Source organism: Mesoplodon mirus (assembly GCF_964341445.2).
Source record: "Mesoplodon mirus genome assembly, contig: HAP1_SCAFFOLD_984, whole genome shotgun sequence".
Classification (NCBI taxonomy): domain Eukaryota; kingdom Metazoa; phylum Chordata; class Mammalia; order Artiodactyla; family Ziphiidae; genus Mesoplodon; species Mesoplodon mirus.
Window position 1 is genome coordinate 42,255 of NW_028295066.1, and position 24,001 is coordinate 66,255.

Below are 24,001 nucleotides of genomic sequence, written 5' to 3' on the forward strand. Positions count from 1 at the left end.
TGCAGGCTGATTCTCACAGCCAAAACAGACGCACAAAGTACACCCACCCATTTACCCACCTGGGGAAGCCCGAAGCCTCCCTGCCTGCCTGCCTGCCTTACGGGGCTCAGAGAAAAGCTGCGCAGGCGTGCACGTGCTTCCAAAGAGCCTCGCTAGGGGGCGGAATGGGAAACAGGAAGTTCTAACGCCTGTCGTACAAGCGCGACGTAAAGCGGGTCTGCTTTATGGCACCCTGCTTCCGCCGTAAAGCGCCGTTGGCAATCCCGCGTGAGTAGGTTGACGAGACTACTTCCGGGTGAAAAACGCGATTCTTGGAGGTTGGCTGACTTGCCGTCTTCCTCATGGGCAAACGCGGGAGCCGGAGCCGGAGCCGGGGCCGGAGCCAGAGCCAGCTGCTCAGCTCCCTAACTAAAAAGCAGAAGCATCATCTAAGGGATTTCGGCGAGGAGCATCCCTTCTATGACACGTATGGAGAGGCAAGGCTGGGACCGGCGCTGCCGGCGTCCTTTCCCGGTGGGAGCCCGCGTGTCCCCGCGTTTGGTCCGCCGGTGCCCCGGGGGTAGTGACAGGGCAGCTCCCGCCGCGTCTCACGCTGCCCCGGCGCCGGCCTAGCTCGCCCGGGGGTCCTGGCGGCTTCCCGCCTGAGATGGGGTTCTTCACCGGTCTTCCTACTCTTTGTTGAGCCTGTAGTTTTATGCTAGACGGCACGCCTCCTGTGTGGCGACTGGGCAGAGATTTTATAAGCTTGTTTTCGTTTGATATGTTTTTAAAGAATTGCTTGGGGGCTTCCCTGGTGGCGCAGTGGTTAAGAATCCGCCTGCCAACGGAGGGGACAGGGGTTCGAGCCCTGGTCCGGGAAGATCCCACATGCCGCGGTGCAAGTAAGCCCGTGCGCCACAACTATTGAGCCTGCACTCTAGAGCCCGCGAACCACAACAGCTGAGCCAGGGTGGTGCAACTACTGATGCCCGCGAGCCTAGAGCCCCTGCTCCGTAACAAGAGAAGCCACCGCTCGCCGCAACTAGAGAAAGCCCGGGCACAGCAACGAAGACCCATAGCAGGCAAAAATAAATAAATTAAATAAGTTAAAAAAAATAAAAAAAGAATTGCTTGGGACCCTCGACATCACCTATCTATTCAACGACCACGAGGAAACTAATGTTTGGGTAGTTGTGGGTTCCTCTATAAGTGTCCAGACTCTCAGTGATGATCTTAGTGCTCATCCCACCCCCTTTGGGTTGCTTTATCAACAGTTAGAGGGATAGTCTACTTAAGAAATTTGCTAGAAAAGGTGAACCCCGAGGGCTTTTATTTGCCAAAATTTCCCATCTTTTGGATGAGAGCCTGTTACTGTGTGACTGTAGTATTTCTCATGTGGTCTTGTTAGACCTTTTCATTCGTCTATTATTATCTATTTGGCATATCCTTACAAAACCTGTCCAAATGCATATGGAGTTTTTACTTGACAATAGATATAATGTATTTATAACGGTATAGTCTGCCATGTTCATTTAAAGTTGTATCATTAGGCTTTTCCTGATTGCTACATACTAGTAGTTAAAGTTTAACATTGCCTGTTTCTTCTCAGGGTTTCCAGAAAGGAAGCAAAACCACAGACTTGTCAACTGGTAATGCTTTATACCTTCTTTATGATAGTAGATTCTGGACTGTTAATTTAAAGATTATATATGGTAATAATGTTTGGCTACATTTCCATTCTTTCTGATTTTAGATGTAAGCTATATTTTAGTAATATTGCTTAGTTTTAAGTGCAGATGTCTGTTAAGATGCCCTTGTGATAACTAATATAGTATAGAGTATGAAACTGTCCTGAGAGATTAGCCTGTTAGAACCTGTTAAGGAGGCTTACCAGAGGGCTCTTGGTGAATCCTAAGAGGGAATGTCATGTTTGCTTAACATAAAATAGAGTGCAAAACCATCAAAGGTCTTATTTCATTACCACAGACTCAGAAATAAAGCACACTTTTTTGTTGTAAGTTTTCCTGTTGCTCCTTTAAAGGTGCCAAGTGTCTGACACATAGGTTAGATCGCCTTATAACCTAAAGCTCCATGTGTTTAGTTTGCTGTCTTCCCATGTGGAACATTAGCAGTTCAAAGAAGAGGAAGAGCTTCTAGAATCATAGCTAGATTAGCTGTTTTAAACAAATTTGGTGCTAGGTTTGGTTGAATAGATAGGATTGCATATTTGCAGAAAAGCTAGTTTTTATTTAGAAAAGTCTGAACTTGGTTCCACTGTGGGCCTGATGATAGTCGTGGGGTAGCAACAAGAACAATATAATTTTTGTTTTTAAAATCCCCATTTTCCTTTTAGTCAGAGAGTTTAGATACTTCAAGTTCTGAAAGTGAAGCATAGAGTGAACCAGAACAAGTTTCTGGTTACAACAGACTACTTGCCACGTTAAAGGATGTTTCCAAGGAAGATGAGGAGGAGGAAGAGGAAGAAGACCGTGTTATAGATGAGACAGAAATGAATCTTGAAGACGGCGATAGTGACATCATTGTGGAGGAAGAGATGGCAGTAGAGTCTACTGACATGCAGAAGAGTAAGTGTCTTTGATGTGGGTTTATCATCTTTGCAGGGACCACAGACAGATTGCCCCAGGGGCAGGGTGCCTTGTACCATAGAGCTGGGTGAAAGCACATGGATTCAAAGCAGAGATTCTTAACATTGTTGGGCTCTGTGATATCTTCAAGAATCTGATGAAAACACAGGACCCTCTGGCCATAAAAATGCAGAAATGACGTTTTTGCTTATGATTTCCAGGATTTCATCAATCCTACTTCAAATTCACCTGATTGAGAGGAAAGGGAACATAATTCTGTTTTTGTAATGGTCTCAATTTATGAAAGAGGTGATTGTTCCTGCCTTAGAGGAACCAAGTTTAGTGGAAGATAGACATAAAATATATAGAACTTTTCAAGCATCAAATCTGAATGGAACTGATAAATATAAGGTGTTAAAGAGATGCAAAGTGGTCACATGCTGCCAGGGTAAATGAGGGGAGGCTTCAGAGAAGAGCTGGGATTGAAAGCTTAAAGGAACTCTGTCTCACTCAGACATCTAGGTGACTTATTTTTTAAAAATTATAATTTATTTCTGGCTGCATTGTGTCTTTGTTGCAGTGCGCCGGCTTCTCACTGTGGTGGCTTCTCTTGTTGTGGAGCATGGGCTCTAGGCACGTGGGCTTCAGTAGTTGTGGCTCACGGGCTCTAGAGCACAGGCTCTGTAGTTGTGGCGCACAGGCTTAGTTGCTCTGCGGCATGTGGGATCTTCCCAGACTAGGGCTTGAAACCACGTCCCCTGCATTAGCAGGCGAATTCTTAACCACTGTGCCACCAGGGAAGTCTCCATAGGTGACTTTTTAATTTAACTTTAAAATCAACTTTATTGAAGTATGAATTACATTCAACAAGGTGTACTCATTTTAATTTGATGAGTTTTGACAGATGTGTCTGTCTATATTGTCATCACCAAAGTCAAGATACAGAACACTTCCAATACCTGCAAAAAGTTCCTTCTTGTCCTTTTACAGTCAGTTTCCCAGGCCTGGCATCAGGCAACCACTGACATGCTTTCTTTCACTATGTATTAGTGTTTCCTATTGTAGAAATTCATATGAATGGAAGCACACAATAAGTACCCTTTTGCATGTGGCTTCTTTGGCTCCTCATGTTGTTGTGACTCATCCGTGTAGTTCATATTAGTAATTCATTTCTTTTTATTACTGGAATAGTAGTCCATTGTCTGAATATATCTGGGTAACTGTTTTATATTCTGTTATCTTAATGCCTATTTGCCTTACTGTATTTTTTTCTATACTTTAAGGTGTCACACACCATTCTTAGTATTTTCATTCATCACTTGTACTCGGATAAAAAAATCGTTGCCTCAGACTTAGGGACTTTTTAAATTTCGTTGGTTTTCCAGTTTTCTTTCATGTATTAGGTTTTTAAAAATGAAAAGTTCGGTTTTTTAAATTATAAAAGTAATATATGGGCCTCCCTGGTGGCGCAGTGGTTGAGAGTCCGCCTGCCGATGCAGGGGATACGGGTTCGTGCCCCGGTCCGGGAGTATCCCATATGCCGCGGAGCGGCTGGGCCCGTGAGCCATGGCCGCTGAGCCTGCGCATCCGGAGCCTGTGCTCCGCAACGGGAGAGGCCACAACAGTGAGAGGCCCGCATACCGCAAAAAAAAAAAAAAAAAAAAAAAAAAAAGTAATATATATTTACTGTAAAAATTTAAGAGGGTAATATAGTTAATGTATATCTCCTCCACCCTGGGATGAACACCTTGAACATTTTATAGAACCTTCCAGACTACTTTTTTATGGATATATGAGTGAATATATGTTTGTGTGTATGTGCATAATGGCCTCATACATTTCTGTAAGTTACTTTTTTCTTTAATGATATAACGTGTGTAACTGTGGGTTCACATTAGCTTAATCACATAGTATTCCATTGTAAATAATATGTGGTAATTTAATTAGTACCCCTTCGATAGAAATAACAAAATCATTTTTTCTAGTTATTTGTTATATCAACGCTGATTTGAACATCTTTACATGTACTAGGTCAGCAGTCAAGCTCAGTTTTGAAACTTATGTCTTCTACCTGAATTTGCTTAAAAGTAAATGATAGCCTAAGGAATTAGATTTCATTTGTCAACAGAAGTGTAATTATATTTATGAGTAGTAAATAATTTCACAAAATGTTTTATCAAAACTGCACATGCGGCCTTACCTGCTGACCCTAAGGGAAAAGATGGGCACGGGCCACCTGGCACAGCAGAGGAGTCCCCAGAGGAGTTTACAGATGCAAAACATGAGTCACTCTTCAGCCTAGAAACCAACTTTCTCGAAGAGGAAAGAGGAGGCAACTGTTCTCTGAAAGCATCACAAGGTCAGAGCACAGCTCATGTTGTTTGAATTCAGCTGGTGCTTAGTATGGGTGGTTGTGGTCTAATACCTGTTAAATCTCTTGTTATTGGAATGAGCAGTAATAGAAACAGATAGTTTAGCAGCTAGATGTAGAGCTGGAAAGAAATGCTTCTCCAAGATCTTTTGTGTTTTTCAGGGTTAGGCAGTGTTGCGAGTGGGCGCGGCTGTTCATGAGGACAAACATTTGAACAATGATAGCAGGGAAGGCCAGTTCCTCAAAGCTCACGATCCACAGCTGGGGTCAGGGGAAGACTTCTGATTTTTTTCCCCAAGCAGGGAAGGGAGAGAAAGAGGAGAAAAGTACTTTGCATTTTTCTCTCTATCCTTCACTTGCTCTTCCTTACTGGAGCAGTAATTTTACAGATTTGTGAGACCCGGCAGTGGCTAATCTGATTGGTCCTTATTACCAGGAAGCACCTCAGAAGCCAGAAAGCTCCACCCTGTCTCCCCAGTCTCTCTCTTTATTTTTGGCTGCATTGGGTCTTTGTGGCAGTGCGTGGGCTTCTCACGGTGGTGGCTTCTCTTGTTGTGGAGCGCAGGCTCTAGGCACGCGGGCTTCAGCAGTTGTGACACGCAGGCTCAGCAGTTGTGACACACGGGCTCAGTAGTTGTGGCTTGCTGGCTCTAGAGCTCAGGCTCTGTAGTTGTGGCGCATGGGCTTAGTTGCTCCGCAGCATTGGCAGGCGGATTCTTTTTTTTTTTTTTTTTGCGGTACGTGGGCCTCCCACTGTTGTGGCCTCTTCCGTTGCGGAGCACAGGCTCTGGACACGCAGGCTCAGTGGCCATGGCTCACAGGCCCAGCCGCTCCGCGGCATGTGGGATCTTCCCGGACCGGGGCACGAACCCATGTCCCCTGCATCGGCAGGCGGACTCTCAACCACTGCGCCACCAGGGAAGCCCGGCAGGCGGATTCTTAACCACTGTGCCACTGGGGAAGTCCCCATAGGCGACTTTTTAATTTAACTTTAAAATCAACTTTATTGAGGTATGAATTACATTCAACAAGGTGTACCCATTTTAAGTATATAATTCGGTAAGTTTTGACAAATGTGTATATCTATATTGTCATCGCCAAAGTCAAGATACAGAACACTGGGCCATGCCTCTGTCCCCACGACTGTTACTTAGACAAGCCTGTGGTAGGCTGAGGCAGGGCTCTGCTGTCTCTCAGGTCCTGTGTCTTAGCCTGTGCCTGGGTGGGCAAGTCAGGTGGGTCTCATTCTGTGTCCTGACTGCCTTTTTTGGTCCCAGTGCCATTCTTCAACCAGCGGTGCCATTGAAGTTGAAATTTTAATCCTCATTTGGTTCTGTTAGCTATTCTAGACAAGAGGAAGAAGTAGCAGGTAGAATTTGGGCAAAAACCGCATTCTGAACTCAAAAAAAGTAAAAAAAAAAACAAACCCTGGAGGAAACATTAGGAGGCTTGACTATCCTAAAGTTTCTCTGGTTGTTTGGTCTATATTGATATATTATCACCTAGAATTCTTACTTCCTGTTGTTCACCTTTATCTTAGGTCTTAATATAAGGTGCACTGCATTTGAAGTTTTACTACCTGGGTCTTTGAATGGGTCATTTAACTTTGCTTCTTACATGAGTGGGGCTGGAAGAGAAGGTTGCGTGGCCAGTGCAGAGCACTGACCCTGCCATTTTGATAATTTGTTCACCTCAGTTGAGTGTTGAGCATTTATATTTGTCTTCCAGTGCAGGTTAAATCAGACATGGAACCTGCCCTCAGGGATCCTGCAGTCTAGTCAGGTGAGGTAGGACATGCACATATATGTGTTGGTGTGGATAACTGAGGGCAGGGTGGGGCACTTGAGAGAAAGTGATGACTGTCTATAGGGGACCAGAGATGGCTTCTTTGGAGCCAGAACTGTGCCTGACACAGTAGGCTCTTGGGAAATAGTTATTTATTGTGAGTCAGGGGGTAACATTCAACGGATACTATTTGGATATATAGAAATGCGGTGAACAAGAGGATAGAATTTTCAGTTAAAGGAAGGAAAGCCACAGTGGCAGAAGAATTTGAGAGCCATGTAATTCAAAAATTACATTAGAGAGGTAGGTTAGAGGTGTATGTTGAATTTCAGTCCAAGAAGTTTCTTCAAAGGTTTTTGAGGTGGGGAATAATGTGATTAAAGAAATGCTTTAGGGAGATGAACCTGTCAGAAACTTTTAAGCTCTGGACTGGGATAAATGATGGGGAAAGTTGATGGGGGAAAAGATGAGTTAACATCATGAAAACAGGATGTCATTCACAGGGGAAGACTGGGAAATCCCTGTCATTTGCCCTAAGTGTTCTAATATTCTTTATTTCTGAATTAGATCCATTTGCACAACATGTAAACAAAGAACTGAAAGAAAAAGAAATCCAGGCTGTTGCCACAAATCCCAAAACTACCCACCAGCTAAAAGTAAGCAGTGGTCTTGGGTTTTAGTGGTCTCCCTGAATGTATGATACACACCCGTGGCAGATGGCTTGAGAGGGATCAAGATAGAGGAAGACTGGAAGAGCCCAGTAAGGCACAGGCATAGCTAGAAAAGGCACTGGGAAGCTGGAAGGTGGGGACCAATAAGATAAGAATGCTTTGGAGACAGGTACACCAGGGTTTAGACCAATGTCTGCAAGGGGCTATCTCATGACCTAAGGCAAGTTAATCTACCTTTTTAATCTTCACTGTTCTCATCTGTTAGAGGAGGACAGTAATGCCTGCATCAAAATAACGTAATTTAGTTTACTGGAAGACATGTACGAAGTGTTCAGTCAAACAGTAGCTACTGCTGTTCATTTGTTTGAAATATCTGAGATAAGTTCACACCTAAATTATTCAGTATGGAGCAGTTTTTGCTTCTTTTTTCGGTGATTTTTTTTTTCACCACTGATGCTATTCATAAGAATTGGTCATCCTTGTTTCATTGAAATTTTTATTGAGATAATAATTATAGATGCAGTTGTAAGAAATAATACAAAGGTATCCCATGTGCCCTTTGCCCGGTTTCCCCCAATGGTAGCATCTTACAAAACTGTAGTACAATATCACAAGTAGGAAATTTCCACTGATACAACCTACCTGTCTTATTCAGATTTCCTCACTTTTGCTCCTGCTCCTTTGTGTTATTTAGTTCTATACTGTTTTATCACGTGTAGGTTGCCCTGGCCACCACCACAGTCAACATACAGAGCATTTCCAGCACCATAAAGATCCCTCCTCTTCCCTGGTGCCATTTTATAACCACACCCACCTCCCTTCCCCCATTCCTAACCCTTGGTAACCACTAATCTGTTCTCCATTTCTATAATTTTGTTATTTCAAAAGCGTTATATAAATAAAATCATACAGGTTGGCTTTTTTTCACGCAGCATAATTCCTTGGAGATTCATCCCAGTTGTTGGCATATATCAATAGTTAATTCTTTTTTATTGCAGAGGTCATCCTTTCTTTATTGCTAAGATCAGCAGTTTTGTTACAGTGCAAAAATTCCCAAACTGGTATTCCACAAAATAACTATTCTTTTCGATTCTAATATATGTCTCCAAAAAAAAAAAAATCCAAAACAACAACAAAAACCTTGTTCCATGTCCAAGTAAATTTGGAAAACTCTGGGTCAAACGAAGTGGAACGGAGTCCTTGTTACAGGACTCAGCAGGACCTTTAGTGTCCAATCTGCATGTGACTCTCCCTGAGGGGGATTAGGTTTTGTGGTGGTTACTGAAGTTATTTGACCGTTGAGCCCCCTTTTCTTTTGTCTAGAGTAAATTTTGACTTCCTACAGTGTGGTCCACAGGACAGTTTGTGGCCCACTGATCTAGTGAAGAGCTCACAAGGTTTCTAAAGTCAGAAACCTTGGGCTCTAACCCTTAGCTCTGTTCTCCTCTGTTTGTCTGAATCCTACAACCTCTGAACCTCAGCATTTCCTAAACTGCAAGAAGAGCATTATAGTGTTTAGCTTGTAAGGTTGTTGTGAGGATAAAGTGAGAGGATCTGTAAGTTGTGAAAGGCCTTGGTAAATTATAAAGCACTATATGAATGTAAGGTACTATAATTCATTTCTAACTTAGTTCTTGATCATTTCTCCCACAGTGGCCCATCCTGGGCCAGCTTGTCTTTTCATCCAGGTTTCAACAGTTGGAAACTTTTAAACCCCCAAAGGACATTGACTTAAAGTCACTTCATCTCCAGAAGCCTCTGGAATCCACCTGGATCAAGACCAACAGCCAGTTCCTCTCTGGTCCCCCAAATTCAAGTAGCCCCTTCACACCCCTCCAGAAAGAGCTCTTCTTAATTATGAATTCTTACCGGGACCTGTTCTACCCAGAAAGGACTGCCCTGAAGAAAAGGGAAGAGATCTGCCACGTGTACTGCCTGCATGTGATAAATCACGTTCTCAAAGCCAATGCCCAGGTGCTTGCCAACAACAGCAGATGCCGAAGCCAGAAACTTGGGTTGGGTGATGATGATGACTTCAGGGACCAAGGGCTAACGAGGCCCAAGGTGAGTGGCAGCAGCAGAACTTTGCCCTCAAGGAGGCTGTAAGGCTCTAACATATGGGTCCTGGCACTTAGCAGGTTCTCAGATGGTTTAATGACTGGAATAATGAATGAGTCCAAGAATGAGCATATTAGATGGGCCAGGTAATGTCACGGCAGTGCTGCAGACAGCTCAGTGGACTGTCTAACAGCAGATCTAACTGGAAACTGGAGTAGGAGGTACCTCCATGATAATTCTCTCCTTAAAGCTAAACCCTGATCCTACATAAGTAACACTCCACTATAAATCTCTTCTTTGTGATTGTCAGAGCTGGATGGGACCTTAAGGAGCCTTTTATTCAGTCCCTACATATTACACCTGTGGACAGAGACCCAGTTTCGTAGAGGACCTTGCTAAAGAGAACCAGGGAAAAAGTAGCAGAGACAGGACTAGAACCAAGGATTCTCTTCACTGAGCCACATAAATATGTAAACCTTGGAAAACAAAATCCCTGTTTTTGCATTGTATCATTATTACTGCTTAAAGTGATGATTACATTTATGTGGCTCATAAGCCTAAGCTCCAGTGGATTGGGAGCTTACATCGTTTAATTCTGTCTACATTTTTCATGATGTCCTGGAGCTAGATACTGTGCCACCCATACCCCCTTACCCCTTAGCCTCTGTGTCTATATTGAAGAAGCCTCATCTTAGATTCTTCTTATTGGGCTTAATAGGATTTTAGGATTTTGATACTGATATGGCTCTTAGAGATTTCTTAGTCCAACCCTCTTGTTTGATAGTTGGGGAAACCAAAGCCTAGACACTTACTTAGTGTGACAGCCGGGACAGTAACTTGGCCCTCTTCAAAACTGATCCATCATCCCTGCACTGTACCAAACTGAATCACTACACCCCTCTGGCTGTGCTGGTTGCCTTTCTGAGAAACTATCTCAGAATCTTGAACATCAGGATAATAAGATTATCTGTTTCCATTTAGAATTGCAAAATAGAATATGAGGTAGATTACCCATGAATCACATTCAGAATTTGGTGAATTGCCTGATCTGACTGGGGTTATATCCATTGATTGTATTGTTTACACAAGGGTAGTTAGAAGGTAATCATTTGTTAAGCATCTTCTGTTTTTTTTCCTCAACAGTTAAAATTAAGCACTTTTGGAAATGTTTGGAAAACTGAATCCTATATTTCCCATTGAAATATCATCTTATTTCAGAAATCCTTTATCATCATTTCTGAAAAATGTACTAGGAAATGTACTAGAAAAGTAATGATGCTTTAGTCCTTTCCTTACTAACTTTATTCTCTACTTAATACATCTAATTCATTTGTTCAGCATATTCCTTGGGTCTTACGGATCAAAATACTGAACTAAGTTCTGTAGGAGACAGAAATGAGTAACATTTCTTGTCCTCAAAGAGCTTTGTGTGTTTATGCCCTTGGGTTTTTGCTAATGGACACCTCTGTTAACGGCATTGACTTACCTCAAAAAGTATTTCTGGGCTTCCCTGGTGGCGCAGTGGTTGAGAGTCCGCCTGCTGATGCAGGGGACACGGGTTCGTGCCCCAGTCCAGGAAGATCCCACATGCCGCGGAGCGGCTGGGACCGTGAGCCATGGCCGCTGAGCCTGCGTGTCCGGAGCCTGTGCTCCGCAACGGGAGAGGCCACAACAGTGAGAGGCCCGCGTACCGCAAAAAAAAATAATAATAATAAAATTTCTACATTCTGCTTAAGAATTGCGCCCCCCACCCCAAGGAGCCATGAGATTGAAGTCCATAGGACATAGTGCTGTGGGTCGGAAAGATGCTCAGCCTTCAGTACTGAGCCAGGTCCTGTGTAAAGGGGGTGACACGGATGTGGTCCTTGGCCAGGGGCTGTGGAACGGAGGGCTCCTTAGGTCCCCAGCAGGCTCACCTCGAGCTGTCCTTCCTTCCCCTTGCCCCTCCAAGGCTGCCCATCACTCCCTCCACAGGTGCTGATAGTGGTGCCATTCCGGGAAGCTGCTTTGCGGGTGGTACAGCTCTTCATCAGTCTTCTTGAGGGCGACAGCAAGAAGAAAATAATTGTAAGCAACAAAAAGAGGTTTAATGGAGAGTATGGCTCAGATCCCAAGGAGAGACCACCCAACCTGAAGAGGCCTGAGGATTATGAAGCTGTATTTGTCGGCAACATCGATGACCACTTCAGGACTGGTAATTCCTCCTTGTCAAAACTGAGACCCTGAGGGACCTGAGGTGTGAGGTGCACATAGCTGGAAGCTAGAAGCCTGGAATTAGGCATTCTTTCAGAGGGTCACTGTCTCAGCCTCCTAGCAGAACCAGGATGCATTTGAGACCACTCGTCTGCCAGGGGAGAGTCTTGCCTTGGCTAATGGGGTACATACTTGGCTAATGGGATGGAGTGTCTGTGAATGCATGTATGAAAGGCACCTGCATGTTTATAACAAATGTCTCAGCATGCCTATAGCTGGTAGCTCACAGTCAATGCTACAGGGCTTCTTGGGGGAGTTGGAGGTGATGGGGCTGGGTGGGTCAGTCTGGGGAAGATGAATAAACTAGAGCATCTGTACGTAATGGACTTCCCTCCTGCCTGCCATGTGGAGTGCCCACACCTGAATTATCTCCACTCTGGACTTACTGACTCCCACCCAGCTTTGCACATTTTTGCTTGTTTGTCATTCAGCTCCCATGTACTTGGTTGCTTGTTCATTGAAAAAGTTCCTGGAAAATATTTATTAGTCACATATGCCCATTTACCACTTATTAAGCATCTACTATGTGCCAGGCACTGTTAAGCTGGAGATATGGAATTAAAAGTTACTGTTAAGCAAGTCCAGCCTTAAGACAAATCAGACAGTATGGGATGAGATGTGTTACGGTTAGAGGATAGTGGGTGTTCTAGTTAAAGTATTTAAAGCAAATATCCTTACTCAAAATGGGCTCAGGACTGTTAGGGAAGGCCTTCTGTTGGAGGTACCATCCATACTAAGTTGAAACCTGAGTCAGATTTAGCCAGGTACAAAGTGGAGCAATGAGAGTGGAAGAAAAAGTTTCAGACAGGAAACGGCAAGTGTGGAGGCATCAGGGTGAGTAAACCGGCATGACTTAAGATTCAGAGGCTTTAGGATGGCTGGAGTGTGCGTGCAAGGGGATTAGAGCTTATGGTTAGTTTTAAACATATGCAGGTGGCCAACAAGGAGCTGATAAATCAGTCTCTTGTTTAATTGATATATAATTGACATATTAGTTTCAGGTGTACAACATAGTGATTCAATGTCTATATACCTTACAAACGTATCACAACAATAAGTAAAGTTACCGTTTGTCACCATACAAAGTTAATGCAATATTATTGACTATATTCCCCATGGCATACATTGGATCCCTGTGACCTGTTCACTTTATAACTGGAAGTTTTATACCTCCTGATCTCCCCCATCCATTTTGCCCACCCTCCAACCCCGCCCTCCCTGCTGGCAACCACCAGTCTGTTCTCTGTATCTATCCGTCTGTTTTTTTGTTTTTTAGATTCCACATATAAGTGAAATCACATACTATTGATATTTGTCTTTGTCTGACTTATTTCACTTACTGTGACACCCTCAAGGTCTATCCTTGTTGTCGCAGATGGCAAGATTTCATTCATTTATGGCTGAGTAATATTCCATTGTGTGTGTGTGTGTGTGTGTGTGTGTATGTGTGTACACACCACATCTTTATCCATTCATCATTTGTGGACACTTAGGCTGCTTCCATATTCCATATTTTGGCTATTATAAATGTTGCATTGAACGTAGGCGTGCATATATCTTTTTGAATTAGTGGGTTTTTTTCTTTGGATAAACACCCAGAAGTTGAATTGCTCAATTGTATGGTGATTCTATTTTTAATTTTTGAAGAACATCCATACTGTTTTCCATAGTGGCTGCACCAATTTACATTTCCACTAACAATGCACAAGGGTTCCCTTTTCTCCACATCTTTGCCAGCATTTGTTATTTCTTGTCTTTTGGATAAGACCTATTCTGACAGGTTTGAGGTGATATCTCATTGTGGTTTTTTTTCTCTCTGTGCTTTGGTTAATAGCAACTTATTATACATGGTGGCTGTAAGAATTTATAACTCCAAAATAACAGCCTATCATTTTATATTATTTCATTTTGATCACAGCACTTACTAGCCACCTGATACATTCTTCTTCTTCTTCTTTTTTTTTTAATTGGAGTAGGTATAGTTGATTTACAATGTTGTGCTCATTTCTGCTGTACGGCAGTGACTCAGTTATACACATATATACATCCTTTTTTATATTCTTTTGCATTATGGCATATCCCAGGAGATTGGATATAGTTCCCTGTGCTATACAGTAGGACCTTGTTGTTTACCCATTCTAAAGGTAGTAGTTTGCATCAACTAACCCCAGACTCTCAGTCCATCCCTTTCCCCACCCCTGACCTTGGCAACCACAGGTCTGTGAGTCTGTTTCTGTTTTGTAGATAGGTTCATTTGTGCCATATTTTAGATTTCATATATATGTGATATCATATGGTATTTGTCTTTCTCTTTCTGACAGACTCCTCTTAGTATGATAATCTGTAGTTGCATCCATGTTGCTGCCAAATGGCATTATTTTGTTCATTTTTATGACTGAGTAGTATTCCATTGTGTATATGTATCACATCTTTATCCATTCATCTGTCAATGGACATTTAGGTTGTTTCCATGTCTTGGCTATTGTGAATAGTGCTGCTGTGAACATAGGGGTGCATGTATCTTTTTGAATTATAGTTTTGTCCAGATATATGCCCAGGAGTGGGATTGCTGGATCATATGGTAATTATATTTTTAGTTTTCCAAGGAAACTCCATACTGTTTTCCATAGTGACTGCACCAACTTACATTCCCACCAACAGTGTAGGAGGGTTCCCTTCTCTCCACACCGTCTCCAGCATTTGTTATTTGTAGACTTTTTAATGATGGCCATTCTGACCAGTGTGAGATGGTACCTCATTGTAGTTTTGATTTCTCATTGTGATTTTGATTTGCATTTTCCTGATGATGAGTGATGTTGAGCATCTCTACATTTGACTGTTGGCTATCAGTACGACTTCTTTGGAAAAATGTCTATTCAGGTCCTCTGCTTTTTTTTTCTTTTTTTGCTGTACGTGGGCCTCTCACTGTTGTGGCCTCTCCCGTTGCGGAGCACAGGCTCCGGACGTGCAGGCTCAGCGGCCATGGCTCATGGGCCCAGCCACTCCACGGCATGTGGGATCCCCCCGGACCGGGGCACGACCCCGTGTCTCCTGCATCGGCAGGTGGATTCTCAACCACTGCGCCACCAGGGAAGCCCCCTCTGCTATTTTTTAATTGGATTGTTTGGGGGGGGTTTTTTGCGGTTTTTTTTTTTTGCAGTACGCGGGCCTCTCACTGTTTTGGCTTCTCCCATTGCAGAGCGCAGGCTCCGGACGCGCAGGCTCAGCGGCCATGGCTCACGGGCCTAGCCGCTCTGCGGCACATGGGATCTTTCCGGACCAGGGCACGAACCCATATCCCCTGCATCGGCAGGCGGACTCTCAACCACTGCGCCACCAGGGAAGCCCTGTTTGGGGTTTTTTGATAATGAGTTACATGAGTTCTTTATATATTTTGGATCTTACTTAACCCCTTACTAGATTTGCAAATATCCTCTCCCATTCAGTAGATTGCCTTTTTGTTCATTGATGGTTTCCATTGCTGTGCACAAGCTTTTTAGTTTGATGTAGTCCCACTTGTTTATTTTTGGTTTCATTGCCCTTGCCTGTGGAGTCAGATCCAAAAAAATATTGCTAAGACTGTTGTCAGGGAAGTTACTGCCTATGTTTTCTTCTGGGAGTTCTGTGGTTTTCAGGTCTTATGTTCAAGTCTTTAATCCATTTTGAGTTGATTTTTGTAGATGGTGTAAGCTGGTGGTCCACTTTCATTCTTTTGCATGTAGCTGTCTAGTTTTCCCATCACCATTTGTTGATGAGACTGTCTTTTCTGCATTGTATATTCTTGTCTCTTTTGTCATAGATTAATTGACCATATAAATATGGATTTATTTCTGGGCTCTCTGTTCTGTTGATCTGTGTCTGTTTTTGTGCTATTACCGTACAATTTTGATTACTGTAGACTTGTAGTGTAGTTTAAAATCAGGGAGTGTTATACCTTCAGCTTTGTTCTTCTTTCTCATAATCAGTTTGGCTATTCAGGATCCTTTGCAACTCTGTACGAATTTTAGGATTATTCTAGTTTTATGAAAAATGTCATGGGTATTTTGATAAGGATTGCATTAAATCTGTAGATTTCTTTGGGTAGTCTGGACTTTTTTTTTGAATTTTATTTCTTTATACAGCAGGTTCTTATTAGTTATCCATTTAATACATATTAGTATATACATGTTAGTCCCAATCTCCCAATTCATCACACCCCCACCCCCACCCCCAGTTTCCCCCCTTGGTGTCCAGTATGGACATTTTAACAGTACTAAGTCTTCCAGTCTATGAGCATGGTGTATTTTTTCATGTTTAATTTCTTTCATCAATACCTTGTAGTTTTCCAAGTACAAGTTTTTTACCTTCTTGGTTAGATTTTTTCTAGGTATTTTATTGTTTTTGATGCTATTGTAAATGGATTGTTTTCTTAATTTCTCTTTCTAATAGTTCATTATTAATGTATATAAATACAACAGATTTTTGTTAATTTTGTATCCTGCAACATTAGTAAATTTATTTATTAGTTCTGACAGTTTTTTGGTGGAGTCTTTAGGGTTTTCTCCATAAAGTATCATGTCATCTGCAAATAGTCAGTTTTACTTCCTCCTTTCCAATTTGGGTATCTTTTATTTCTTTTTCTTGCCTAGTTGCTGTGGCTAGGATTTCTAATACTATGTTGAATAAAAGTGGCAGAAGTGTGCATCCTTGTCTTGTTCCTGATTTTAGAGGAAATGCTTTCAGCTTTTCACCACTGAATATGATGTTAGCTGTGGGTTTATCGTATATGCCTTTGTTATGTTGAGATACATTCCCTCTATACCCACTTTGTCAACCCATCCTTGCATCCCTGGAATAAATTCTACTTGATTATAGTGTATGGTCCTTTTAATGTATTGCTGGATTCAGTTTGCTAATAATTTGTCAAGGATTTTTGCATCTGTGTTTATCAGGCATAGTAGCCTGTACATTTCTTTTTTTGTGGTGTTTCAGTATCAGGGTTATGCTGGCCTCATAAAATGAGTTTGGAAGTGTTTCCGCCTCTTCAGTTTTTTGAAATATGTTTGAGAAGGATAGGTATTAAATCTTCTTTAAATATTTTGTAGAATTTACCATGAAGCTCTCTGGTCCTGGTCTTTTGTTTTTGGGGAGTTTTTTGATTACTGATTCAATCACATTACTAGTAATTGATCTATTCACATTTTCTGTTTCTTCATGATTCAGTTTTAGAAGATTGTTTCTAGGAATTTATGTATTTCTTCTAGGTTATCTGACTTGTTGGTGTATAATTGTTCGTAGTAGTCTCTTATGATACTTTGTATTTCTGTAGGGTCAGTTATAACTTCTCTTTCATTTCTGATTTTATTTGGGCCCCTTCTCTTTTTTTCTTATTGAGTCTGACTAAAGGTTTGTTAATTTTGTTTATCTTTTCACAGAACCAGCTCTTAGTTTCATTGATCTTTTTTTTTGTCTCCATTTCATTTATTCAGTATTTCTCATCTGACTTCTATTATTTCCTTCCTTCTTTGTTGGAAGTTTTTTCCTTTCAGCATATTTGAACATATCATGCCATCCCCTTCTGGACCACAAAGTTTCTGATGAAAAATCAGCTGATATTCTTTTTTTTTTTATTAGTTTCTGCTTTATAACAAAGTGAATCAGTCATACATATACATCTGTTCCCACATCCCTTCCCTCATGCACCTCCCTCCCTCCCACTCTCCCCATCCCACCCCAGCTGATATTCTTATGGGGATTCCCTTGTCTGTAATTAGTTGTTTTTCTCTTGCTGCTTAAGATTCCCTCTTTACCTTTGACTTTTAACATATTAATTATAATGTGTCTTGGTATGAATCTCCTTGGGTTCATTTTGTTTGGGACTCTTGGTTCTTGCCGGACCTGAATGTCTGTTTCCTTCACCAGGTTAGGGACATTTTTAGCCATTATTTCTTCAGATAATTTTTCTGCCCCTTTCTTTCTCTGTCCTCCTTCTGGGACCCCTATAATGTGGATGTTAGTGCCCCTTTCTCTCTCTTCTTCTGCGACCCCTTAACACCGATGATAGTACACTTGATGTTGTCCCACAGTTCCCTTAAACTGTCCTCATATTTTAAAAATATTTTTTCTCTTTGCTGCTCTGTTGGGGTGATTTCTACTACCTTGTCTGCCAGGTCACTGATCTGTTCTTTTCTACCATCTAGTCTGCTGTTGATTCCCTCTAGTGTATTTTTCAGTTCAATTATTATAATCTTCAGCTGTGTGAGTTCTGTTTAGAACTTTCTTATATTTTGTCTCTTTCTTGAGTTTCTGTGTTCGTTCATTCATCTCCCAAGTTTGGTGAGCATCTTTAGGACTATGACTTTGAATTCTTTATCAGATAAATCACTTACATCTGTTTCATTAAATATTTTTTCTGGGGTTTTATCTTGTTCCTTCATTTGGAACATGTTCCTCTGCTTCCCCATTTTGCTTGACTCTCCGTGTTTGTTTCTGTGTATTATGCAAAACAGTTATTGCCCCGTCTTGAAGGAGTGGCCCTGTGTGGGAGATGAACTGTATTTTTAACTTTTTCCTAGTTCTTGGTCGTCTTATAAACTCTCTCTGTTTGTTTCACTCCCATGGAGTCTAGAAATGCAGTCCCACCCCCATCTGCCTGAGCCTGGTGCTCAAGGAGTGTCCCCTGTGTGGGCTATGTGCGATTGTTGCCTCAGGTCGTGTCCTGCGAGTGGCATGAGATGGGGTAGTTGTGGCTGCTCGTTGTCCATGTTTGTCAGTGCTGCACACAAGCAGTGCAGGGCCGTGGGGTAGGGGGTACTCACCCACCACCACTGTTAGCAACTTAGAGTGAGAGTGCAAAAAAGTGGCACCCACCAGTGCCATCAAGGTAGAGGGAATTTGTAAAAATGGCATCTGCTAGCATTCTGTCCCCAGAGAGAGTCCCAGCCAACTTCTGCCCCTCTGGTAGATGCTTTAAGATTAGCAAGTGAATCTCCTTCACATATGATCTGGGCTCTTTACAGACTGCTACTTGTTGCTTAGGAAAGAGATGTGGGCAGGAAATATAAATTTTTGTGATGATAATGTTAAAGCCATAATTAGTGAATATATTTATCCAAAGCTTTATGTAGAGTGAAAGAGAACTTGTGGGTGAATCCAGGGATTTGTTGAAGAGCTCTTTGAATATGGAAAAATAGATAAGGACCAGGTCAGTAATAGGAGAAGTAAGTGTTAAAGTGATAGAAACCACCAGTAAGGAAAAGAACATTTCAAGGAGGGTGTGCTTATGCATTCGTGACAAGAAACACTAAAGTGCCATTGAATTGGTAACTGAGAGCTGTTGGTGACCTTGGCAAGAGTCATTTCAGTGGTGTCCTGAGACTCAGAGGCAGATTGCAGTGCATTAAAGAGTGAGTGGGAGATTTTAAAGTAGAGATAATTTTTTGGAAGGTTTGCCAGTGAAGGAAAAGAAGAGGGTGGGAGCTAGAAGGGACCGTAGATGCAAAGGAGGGATGATGATGATGACGATGATGATTTTAATAATTAAAGCAGTTTGAGCACAATTACATGCAAAGGGGAAGATGTGGAAGGTACAAGGGGAGGCTGCAGTTTGAGAGGGTGGAAGCTAATGGTGGTGACTCATGAACTGATGTGTGCTTGGCTGTTTTGTGTATAGGAGTGGCAATACTGCAGAGAAGCATCCGACTTTATGCCCCCTTCTATTCGTCAGACATCCTCATTGCCTCCCCTCTGGGCTTGAGGACCATCATTGGTGGAGAAGGAGAGAAGAAGAGAGATTTTGACTTTCTGTCTTCTATTGAGCTTCTCATCATTGATCAAACTGACATTTACCTGATGCAGAACTGGGAGCATGTCTTGGTAATGCTGGTCATTAACATTTAGAGACAAGAAGCTCAGTGGTTTGAGTCTGAAATGGTTATTAAAGTCCAGATTAAAACTCAGCTTGGAAATGGAAATATTCCACATTTTCCAATTTGAAAATGGGAAATGTTGTCCCCTCTTCTACCCACAAGTTGGTCAGTAAAGTATCCAGAAAGATAAAAATTCTTGTCAACATTTTCAAATCTCCAGAAAAGATTTCTTCCCCTTAAAAGTTGCTTCTAGTAATAGACCAGTTTAGTGTGGTTAGTTGGTTGGTTGAAATCCCTCCTCACCAGGAATGTTTTTATCTAAAATAGTTCCTCCTATTTATGCTCATTCTCTTTTGTTTGGTCTTCAGTGGAGATGGGAAAACATTGCTCATGATTTCTTAATTTGTGATGTTTTACAGAGAAATGTAAGATGTTTTTGTCCCCCTACTGTAATTTGTACTATAATTTTTTTTCTCCCTCTCAACATACGCTGCAATGTTTTGGGGTTTAGGATTGTGCTTTGGAACAATCCTCATCACAGAACTATAGGTTTATTTTTATAAGGCATGTGAGAATTTACCTTTTCTACAACCCCAGGACTTGGAGTAAGTTTGGGACAGATAAAGGGGAGTACTTATTTATAAAGTAGGGAATAAACTTATAGTACTTGTGACCCTTCAATATACATTACAAGGTAAAAATATGATTAAAATAGAAAAGGCATGTCAATGGTTGAGTCATCTTTATTTTGAGCAAAAGGCACATGTAGTCATTCAGGCAATTTTCTAACGTTTTGGGAACCAAGTCATGGAAGGACAGCAGCTCTGTTTTCCGTGTCATTTCTCTTCTCGTCCAAGTCTGGAACTGAGTTGCTTATAGAGTCACCAGAGTGGCATTTCAGAATTTCCTTGAAAAGAAATATTCTGTATAGGTAGCATCTTGATCCTTTTTGAAAGATCCACAAGGTGGCCAGTTTGAGCTTTTCTTCTTGTTCGCTTGACTATGGGCAAGTCACTCACCCATCTGAGCCTGTTTTCTTGTTGTAATTTGGGAGATGATAGTATCTACTTCATGGGGTTAAATAAGATGATGGGCTTATAGAAAGGTTAGCAACGCCCAACAGGTAAGTGTTCAATAAGTATTAATGGAGTATTATTTCTGCTCAAAGCATTTGATGAACCACATGAACCTGCTGCCCTTGGACTCACATGGGGTGGACTTTTCTCGAGTGCGCATGTGGAACCTCAATAATTGGTCCAAGTACTATCGTCAGACGCTGCTGTTTGGGGCCCTGCAGGATGCCCAGATCAACTCTGTTCAACAAGTACTGCGTCAATGTGCAAGGCCAGGTGGGTTCTCTCCTTCTTTCTCTGAATTTTCATGAAGTATTGTGTATTGTTTGGGTCATGAGGCAGAAGGAGAGGACAGCATTTGGTCAACAATGGGGATAGCTCACTTCCTAATGTTCTCACTGACTCCTGGCAGGTGGCTGTGAGGAACGTCCCGATGACAGGCTGCATCAGTCATGTCCTGGTGCAGCTCCCACATGTCTTCCAGAGGATGGAACCTGAGAACCTAGCTTCAGTGATTGATGCCAGGTACCCTCCCCTGTCCCATTGGACCCCTGGGGGTCACAGAGAGGGATTTTACTTGGGCATTCAAATTTAGAATTGTATTCCATGTTGGCTTTATTAGTTACCATTTACAAAATGAAATGAGATAATTGAATCCAATCATGCCATTGACAGAGGAGGACACTGAAGGCCAGAGAAATGGTGTGTTGTCCTAGTTCTGATAGTGTCAGGGTTAGTAAATCAAGGGTACTTTCCCCTAGACTGTGGCATTTTTAAATTACATTAATTTTTTAATGCCTCATGTCAACAACTTAATTCTAAGCCCTTCAGGGCAAGAACTGTTTTTCTAATTCTCTGTGTAACTTCCCCCCGTCTTCTCATTGTGTTTAGTCAGGGGACCCATGGTAGCAGAATGGTGCTTAACACATGGTAGGTGTTCAGTAATTATTTGTTGACTGACTGATTGACAACTGAATGAATGAATGATACAGTTACGTACTTCCTAGAATAATTCTCTGGGATATACCAGCATCACATCTATCCTTTATGATGAATAGTGTTGGCACTTACTTTTTGATGCGCTTAACAAGTTTTATCCTTACATAATCTCTTTGCAATGAGGTAGGCCAAATTGGCCTCTTAGGGGAGGTAGAAGGAGACTGTGACTTGCTCAGGGTCATGCAGTTGGCAGTGACACTATGGCTCACCTCTAGACCACTGACTCTGCCCTTTGCCTTTCCAAATCAGGTTTAACTTTTTCATCAACAAGATTTTGCCTCAGTATCGTGATGCAGTCATGTCTCACACGCTTATCTATGTCCCCTCCTACTTTGACTTTGTGCGTCTCCGAAATTACTTCAAGAAGGAGGAACTGAACTTCACTCATATCTGCGAGTACACCCAGAAGTCTGGTGTCTCCAGGGCCAGACACTTCTTCCTTCAAGGAGAGAAGCAGTTCCTGCTCCTCACAGAGCGCTTCCATTTCTACAAAAGGTAAAGTAGGACCAGGTTTCAAGTGTCCTCTCTGGAGGGCCTGCTTCCAAGTGCGTGGTGGGCTTTGCTGTGTTATAAGGTCCTCCCTTGCTTCACCTCCTGCAGACAAGCCAGAGTTTGGGAGGCTGGACAGACTTTTCTTGATTGGTTGGTTGGTTTTCTTTCAAAATGGGCATTGTTGGAAAAGGTGGTAGAAACGAATGAGTGACTACAGCATAACCTGTATATAGATCTGGAGTGGGTCCATACTTAGGGTACCTCCTGTAGCTGTGGGTATACCCCTCAAGAAAGACATTACAGAGTTGAGCAGCTCTCAACAGAATACAGGAAGGGGAGGAACCTGTCGTAGAAGCACAGATGAAACACTGGGGACTGTGTGGTCTGTGGAGATGGAAGTTGAGTGCAGGGTCAGTGTTCAGAAAGCTCTCATTTGTCCTGAGGCAGTGCACACACACTTCTGCACCAAGGAGAACCAGGACTAAGGGGCTCCTTGAAGTTTATGAGAAGCAAAAGGTGAGGGGCTTAGAGGTGAATATGTAAGGGCTTCAGGGTTTGCTTCTTGCTGGCATCATTATTTGCTTTGTTCCAGTGAGTTGTTTTCATTCATGTTGGAAATGGTATTTTGGGGGAGTTTGCACTCAGCAGGTCTAAAGAACCCTTAGTTTTCCAAAAGCTTGATACATCAAAGCAAGTCCTTTAAATGAAGTGGATGGATTGGAAAACTTCCCAGCGTGATTGTCTGTAGCAAGTGTGAACTAAGCTGGGATGAGGACTGCTCTCAAGTAGCAACTTTTCAAGGAGAGGGCATGATGTCAAAGGAGCCCTTTCTCTTAAGTAGGCAGGACAGTCTTCTGTCTTACACTGTTCATTTATTGACCAAACAGTTTTGTCCCCAAAGTCACTATAAAGACAAACCGAACACGTGCCATTAGCTTTGTACCCTGGACCAGGTTAGTGGGTGTTTAAGTTGAATGGAGATAATCTGCAACTGCCAATTATCTCAAGGTTCCCAGCTATAGATTTTTTTGCTTGAGAGGTCACCAAGGTGATGATGGGTATTTTGATCTGCAGTGTCTTTGTGATTTGATTTTTTCATTTGACCTTGGGAAAAGTACATGTATTTTACACTCTAGTATCCAGCTTTAAAATTCTGTATTTATATTCTCTATGGAAGTAGGCCATGTTAGACATACTGCAGTTCATTTGTGAGCTAGCAAAAAACTTTCAACCTGAGGATTTGTTTTCTCTGGGGAGATGAAACCAGTAGAATCTTAGGATGGGATGGGCATTTGGTCATGATGGCCCTCCTGAGGGGAGGACAGTTCACAGTTCTTTCTCTGAGCATTATCAGTGGGTTAGCACAGGAAGGATTCTTAAGCAGGGGGCAATCAGAAACTCTGGAGGTAGGATTTCTGGAGGTGGGAAACGCTAGTGGGGTGTTTCTGAGTGCTCCCTGCCCCAGGGAGAACCCCAGTTATAGAAGTAACAGACCTCATCTTTATAGACTGTATGCAGGAGCCAGCCTTGCAAGTCAGTTGTGGTTGCCTCATTTATCTTTAACAGTTGTCAGGTAACATAGACATCGGGAATGTCCTTAGTTTTAGGTCCTGTCACAGTGTTACGCTATATTTGTAGGGGTCACCGAAGACCCAAAGCACATACAGGAGAGGAGGAAGGCAGGGGAAGAGGTGCAGAAGGTCATGGGAATTGTTACTAACTGCCCCTCTGAAGAGGTTCTGGTCACGTGCTCTTATTTCCAGGAGATGCCTAGTCTCTACTGTGCACGAATTGGTACTAAGAGAGATTTTCTTGGGTTTTAAATGTAATACCTATTGGAATTGGTTTTGTTGTTTTATTTTGCTTTAAAAATACTCTCATTATATAA

The 24,001-nt window shown here is 42.3% G+C and overlaps 1 pseudogene across 1 annotated transcript in view; it reads left to right on the forward strand.

The window, feature by feature from the left end:
• The first annotated feature begins 224 nt into the window (after positions 1-224).
• LOC309797791 (U3 small nucleolar RNA-associated protein 25 homolog) overlaps positions 225-24,001 on the forward strand; it is a 28,418-nt pseudogene continuing 4,641 nt past the window's right edge. The window contains exons 1-11 of the transcript in view: positions 225-466; positions 1,589-1,628; positions 2,333-2,564; positions 4,753-4,923; positions 7,288-7,376; positions 9,045-9,455; positions 11,424-11,643; positions 19,354-19,556; positions 20,718-20,898; positions 21,035-21,147; positions 21,871-22,116. The product of the transcript in view is annotated as a U3 small nucleolar RNA-associated protein 25 homolog (transcript). The remainder of the gene's footprint in view (positions 467-1,588; positions 1,629-2,332; positions 2,565-4,752; positions 4,924-7,287; positions 7,377-9,044; positions 9,456-11,423; positions 11,644-19,353; positions 19,557-20,717; positions 20,899-21,034; positions 21,148-21,870; positions 22,117-24,001) is intronic.